The sequence below is a fragment of the Rattus norvegicus genome, chromosome 2 (assembly GCF_036323735.1).
Source record: "Rattus norvegicus strain BN/NHsdMcwi chromosome 2, GRCr8, whole genome shotgun sequence".
Lineage (NCBI taxonomy): Eukaryota > Metazoa > Chordata > Mammalia > Rodentia > Muridae > Rattus > Rattus norvegicus.
This window is the reverse complement of record NC_086020.1, coordinates 4,647,330-4,654,387: the sequence shown is the minus strand read 5'-3', so window position 1 is coordinate 4,654,387 and position 7,058 is coordinate 4,647,330. Positions and strand designations below refer to the sequence as shown.

Here is a 7,058-nt window from a genome sequence, read left to right as displayed (position 1 = left end):
GAAAGCTTCTCTTCTGAAGGCTGAACATGGCACTGATCTACACCTATAACAACAGTACATTAGCAGGAGCTACTCACTTTACTGCTGTGTTCCTTTAGAATAATAAAATTATTGCTTTTCGCTTAATGTATGTGAAAATACACACACACACAAACACACTCATATATATACATATATATACATATTTATACATGTACATATATACATACATATATAAATACATATATTCTCAGGTTTGTGGCTACTTTATCAGTGTCAGATATGAATTCTGTCTCACAGAGTGGGGCTCAAATACAATGTAAAAAAAAAGAGGTTGTTTACTCACTCATTTATACCACTATTAAGTGAGTACATTTTTTTAACCAACTGACTGTTATAGATTATAGGACTTATATCTAAATATTTTTTCCCTTCCAGCATTATAAACTCTAGTCAATAAGAATGAAACATTTTTCTGGGCTCTGGCTCTACTTCTCCAAGTTTGACATTGTATGTTATCCTCAGTACTATACATTTCTGATCATGTTATAGGGAGTAAATAATGCCCAGAAAAATGGCCTGTGATGGGAGGGGTGATCTATCGTATCGTCTTTCATCAATGATTTAACAATATGCAAGGCATTCCTGGCCGAACGTTTCAAATGGTGACATATGATATCTATTTAGAACTTCATCTTTGATGACTCCATCTATCTTCCTTTCATATAATGTGTGTGTGTGTGTGTGTGTGTGTGTGTGTGTGTGTGTATGTGTGTGTAGCTTAGGAAGGTTCTACAGTGGTAGTGTCCCAAATGTATATTGAAGTGGTGTTTATAGTTACTTGTCTGTCACAGTAGTCCCTATAATAGCCTACCACCTCATCCCTGTCCCCCTTTAATCCTCTTATTAAGGTTCCTCTTTATCTCGTTTAAATATCTTCTTCTTGAGATAAGTTTTCATAACAGAAGCTGTATCTTGAAAATTGGTTAAACTGACTATTCCTAGCACACAAGAGCTATTTCTGCTTAACTTCCTTATTTTCTCACTGGTAGAATTAGAAATCTTTTAGCTGTCCTCCATTTTACATTGCATACTGCTTGACTATTTTCTTTTGTCAACATGAAACAAACCAGGGTCATTTGGGAAGAGGAATCTTCAACTGAAAAAAAAATGTGCCCAGTGCCAACTTTCAGTTTTTCATAAGGCAGAGAAAGGAAAGAGCATCGGGAGAAGATACAACTTTTCCTAACAAGATACAGGGATAAGATTATGTCTTATGACATATTTAGGGTTGCTGTGTAATAACAAAAAAATTTACTTATCTGAGACTAAATTACCTTGCTACTGTAGCTGAACTGCCTAGAAACTGGAAGTTTCTGGCACTTAACACCTCTTCCTAAAACAGCAAAGGATTAAGTAAGTAGACTTTGTGCTATCTCAGCAGGAACTGCACAGATAGAACTTTCCACCAGCTAGTCAGATGTTACAGAAAAGGGGGTTACTTTGAGAAGTGATAATATTTATTACTAAATTGTAAAACATTTCTTATGAAAGCTATCTAAGGGGAAAAGCAGAAAAATCCTGAATGGGAAAAGGGAAAAATTCTCTTTCGCATCTATTTGTCCTCACTACTTATACAAGTTTCAGAATACATGATCACATGTTAAAAAGTTCATCACACGTTCACACATAAAAGCAAATCATAAATGACATAGAAGTTTACAACTGAGAGTGTTTACATGCATAGCCATTAGGAGTAATTATCTAGTTAAACATCCACCACCTGTCACATCTTCACAGGTTCATAGAGAGTTGAAAACCATAACTAAGCTATTAATGAAGTTTTGTATAGATTAACCCAGACGATATTTTATCTTCTTTTACCTATAATAAATTGTTAGTTCCCTTTACGTGACCTTAGTTAATTGTTTTGAAAATCTCTTGGAATGTGTTCTGAGTAATAGAAAGTATGGTTACTGTCTAAGAATCAATTACTTGGTGACACTTGGGAGACTGACAGAATTCTCATTGCAGTTTTGACTATCAGAAAGGGATCTACTAGCGGTACTACTATTAAGAGAGCTTAATAATCACTGATATTTCAGTAATTCTTGTAGGATCATCCTTAAGAATGAAGAAGTCATCTATTTGTCTATATAGCATCACTGCAAGAGAGTACATCTTCATAGATCTGCAGCTATCTGCTCAAAAGTGGTGGGCTAGTACCTAATGATTGCTATATATGTTTAATAATAACAAGAAACATATATTAATATCATGAATCTTTCCTAAATAAATTCTCTTGGGCTTTGCCTATAAAGCAAAACTGTTGCAGATTATAATCTGAACCGTACCTCCTACTATGGCTTCTGACAAAAAAGTTCCCAAAAGACTGGTTCCTGGGCCTTTTCCTTGTAAAGAATGAGTATTGGAGTTAGGAATATTGTGGGGCCTCACCTTGGCAGTTTGTTTTGGGTTGTAGAAGATAGCAGGCTGAGAATGCCATGTATAACAAACAGTTAAGTAGCCTCTGGAGTGACAATTCCATTTTATGTCAGCATAGGAGACTTGGATATCATTTGATAAGGGCTTATGACTAGTTATATTAATATTCATAGAATGACCAAATTGTTTGATCCTTGAAGAAGTTACCATTAAATTGGAAGACAAAGAACAAGAGCCAAATAAATCCAGCAGCTAGTGAGATGTAGTCACTGACTGAGCTGAGTCTGAGCAAACATCAAAGAAACAGTGAGGTGTACTGTAGCCTAAGTAACGATACAACCAAAAGCACTAAAATTCCTTGAATGAGGCATATAGGTATGGGAAAAGCACTTCAACCTGGGACTTCACTTGACTTAGGCTGCATAAAAATCTACCTTCCAGAAATATACCTAACGGGGTTGGGGATTTGGCTCAGTGGTAGACCACTTGCCTAGCAAGCACAAGGCCCTGGGTTCGGTTCCCAGCTCCGGAAAAAAAAATAGAAAAAAACAAAAACAAACAAATAAACAGAAATATACCTAACAATGAAGTTGCTCACCTCATCTCACCTGCATGAAGCTGTATACGTATCAAACAATGGACTAAGACTCCCTGCACATAACATTGTTTATAAACTTCTCTTTCATGATCAACTTCCATTCAAAAGTATTCAAGAGCATATCCACATACTGGAGGGAGAAATCTGTTTCAACTGGCCTGAGACAGTTTACAATATATACTCAGTAAGTCGTTTTGAATCCTCTGGAACAACTTTCAAGGGAAACATCCTGTTTAATGTCATATACCTAGTGATAATGAATATGCATTTGATTAAATCAAATGCATCATGGAAACTGATGTTCACAGTTAATTAAGGCTTGCCTAATCAAAAAAAGTCAATCAGAACAGAAATATCCACACTGAACTCTGAGTAAACAATTCCTCCTTCTTGAGAGGTCCACAAATTAAAGCTACACTGAATACCAGTGTTTCTCACTTTGCTTTTGAATAAAGTTTCTTTGTCACCTTGCTCTCTGTGACTTCTTGTAATAAGATGAAAACATCCTGGAAACACCTCACCTGGACAGTAACCTCTGATAAAACTGATAAGCATCTTCTTCAAATAATGACACGAATTATGGGAGCTCCAAAAGAATTCTCCTGTTACTTTCTTGTAATAACTTCTAAGAATGACACAAGCCATGTCTCATGCCTATGTAATGAAATCAGAAGTTATAAAAAAATTCATCCTAGTGTTGTTTTTTGTACCAATTTCAACTTTAAGATATTAAGTACAATCACAATGGAATTCCTTTTTTCTCAGAAGTTTTGATAATGTCACCTACAGTTAAGCAAGAGGAGAATCCTTAATGAATTTCTCTAAAATACATTTGCATGATAGATAAAATATTAACTCTAGAATGAGAATATTGAAAAATGCTTGTTTCTGTGTTACTGCATTGAAAATGTAATTTATACCCCTTTGTCATTTTCAAAATGCAGATGTTCATAGTATACATATTAGATGATGTGGACTATTAATAATAATAAAAGTTTCTAACAATAACTGAAGAACAGAGCCAGTACTCTGAGACAATAATGCTTCTGTCACCTTTAATGTATATAATTTTTGCTATAGGTATACAATGATTTCTACATATGAAAATCTAAATGCTCTACAGCTCATGCTTTCTGGTTTCAAGAACTGAAAACTTCAGTAATAGCTTTTAACTTCCAAATCAAAATGAAAACAAAATGCATGAACAGAAAGAACAGAAGGAAAATAAAAGAAGGGAAGGAAGAAAGCATGGAAGGAAGGAAGGAAGGAAGGAAGGAAGGAAGGAAGGAAGGAAGGGAACAAGGAAGAAACAGGAAGAGATTTGGTAAGTTGCTCATTTGACAGGCTACATGCCAGTATGGAAGACACCTTTGGATGTGTTGAAAAACTGTACAAGATCAGGCATGGTTGTTCATATCTATAATTTATTGATGAATATCAGACATTCAAAGTCATCACTGGATATGTAGTGAGCTTCAGGCAAGTCTAGGATTTATGAGACCCTGTGGTAAAAAGAGTGAGAGAGAGAGAGAGAGAGAGAGAGAGAGAGAGAGAGAGAGAGAGAGAGACAGAGAGAGACAGAGAGGGAGAACGAGAGAGAGTGAAGGAACTAGGGACCTAGAGGTAGAGGAAGAAAGGAAGGACTGACTTTGAGCGATAGCGACGCAAGATGGCAGCCACCACAGGCTCAGGAATAAAAGTCCTTCAAGATTTCCAACTGTTGGAAGAGCTGGAAGAAGGCCAGAAAGGAGTAGGCAAAAGCACAGTTAGCTAGGGTCTGGAGGACGATGAGGACATGACACTCACAAGATGGACAGGCATGATAATTGGACCTCTACAAACAATTTATGAAAACCGAATTTACAGCCTTAAGATAGAGTGTGGGCCACTCTAGTATCCTGAAGCATCCCAGTCTGTGAGATTTGTAACAAGAGTCAATATGAACGGCTTGAGCAGTTCCAATGGAGTGGTGGATCCCCAAGCCATGGCAGTGCTGGCAAAGTGACAGAATTGCCACAGCATCAAAGTCATCCTGCAGGAACTGAGGCGCTTAATGATGTCAAAAGAGGACATGAAGCTGCCACAGCCACGAGAAGGACAGAGTTACAACCATTAGTCACCAAGGCCCGCGCCTCCCTTCCCCATTCAACCCAAGTCTTCATTTTCCACAGTAGTGAATTTTCTAGATCCATCTGTAGACCTCAAAGTACTGGACAGGAAGCCCCACTTAAACTTCATCCTGAGACACTGCTCTGATACTAACTTCTTGTCCATTTGAAATACCTAAGTTGTGTTGTGTAACATCATCTGTCGAGTATAACCACTGTCTGCCTGGTTGAACTTATGGGATCAATAAGGTGTGTTGAAATCGGTTTCCTTTGGGAGCTGTGGGCACTGCTAACGCAACTATGTTTAGACACGTCTCACACAATCACCTGCTGCTGGCACTTGGCCTGGGTATGCTTTTGCCCGCCAAGCCCTCTGCCACAGCTGTGTGGTAGCCCATAGAATAGATGGGGAGGTTTCAGGTAGCAGCCGTGGGACTGACCACCACTAGGCTTGGGGTGCTCTGGCTGTACCCATGCTTTCTTAAGTCTAAGTGATTGCCCCATCCAAGCCATGGTCCCCACTCCTCCACTCCCACCCTTGGTCAAAGCTTAGATTGTAACCTCCCCTCCCCTGAAATTGGCCACGGGTGAGGAATTCAGAGTTTTCATTCTCCCCATTTTTATCAAGGGGTGCTGCTTTCCCCTCCTCAAGTCCCTTGTTGCCTATCACCACCCAACACTTGCTGTGGCCAGAAGCCATCAGATGAGGTTGAAAAAGCCTGGCCTCCCTTCCTTAGTTCTGGACCACACTTGTTCACCTGCCACCAGCCTGGGAAGGAAGCGCTGGGTCCTTGGCCCTGCCACCACCATCAGCTCTTGAGGTTTGAGCTCAGGTCTAGAGGTGAACAGAGCAGCCACAGGGCGACTCAGACGGGCCACCACTCAGGGTTCTTGGATATATGCCTAGAGAAAGGCCATGGGAGAGTCCTCGGTGCACATGATTCTGAGTTGGTTCCTTTTCCCATAATTGCTTTGTTTTTACAAGTTGAAGAGGTATGAACAGGGCTCTCAGTCACCTGATCACCCATCGGGTCTGGTGTGGAGACTGACAGCTTGAGCACGAGGCCCTGACTCTGCAAACTCGTGTTTCAGTGTTGCTCCTCAGACTGTGTGGAGGGACCCAGAGGAGCTCTGTGTCACCATGTTCACAGATCGTTTGCAGATAGGTGGGCCTGGCTCCTGGCTCATTGACAAGCTCCCCTCTCTGTTCAGGGCCACTAAACGTTGAAATGTGGATGGATACTAAAATAAAGGCAGTTCGAGGTGTTACAAAGGGGAAAAAGAAAGGACTGAGCTAATGAAACACTGGTGATTCTTTCTTAGTTCATTCCAGCCTCATTAAGTTTCAAATTTTTCAGACTAGCCATATGTACAACAAAATTCAAAAAGACAATGATAATAACCACATGGCAGTCACCTGGGGAGGAAATTTGTTCACAGTGGTAGAATGTAAATGAGCTGAGTTGATAGTATAAGAATAACGCAAATCCTCAACTGATTGATTTGAAGTATCTTTTCCCACATATGAGCTTACTTTAATGAGAGGAATGGTGGACATGTCAACCTTTAATGAAGTACAATTTTTTAAGCCTTCTCTATTCCTATTTTCAGTCATGGTGACTTCATGCAGGATTTTCGGATAGTATATATCAGTATGATATCATCTTACTAAAATCAATAGGAAATACCAAATTTTTGAATCCCAATTAATTAAAGATGAATATTTACACAAAATTATTTGTATCAAATTCGACAAAGTTGTTTTCCTGAATAACAAAGGCACACAGAACTAAACCCTTAACAAAAATTAAAATCAGGACCCATAGAAAAGGTTCAGGGGTTTTCCTTGATCTCTAGTAGAGAACCTAAGTTCAGTGTCCAGTATCTATACTTGGTGGGTCATTACTACTTGTCAATCGAGCTCTGGA

General features: G+C 39.0%; 1 pseudogene; it reads left to right on the top strand.

Moving 5' to 3' along the window:
• The first annotated feature begins 4,691 nt into the window (after nucleotides 1-4,691).
• On the top strand, nucleotides 4,692-5,138 carry LOC134485707 (ubiquitin-conjugating enzyme E2 variant 1-like; annotated as a pseudogene).
• Nucleotides 5,139-7,058: the final 1,920 nt, after the last annotated feature.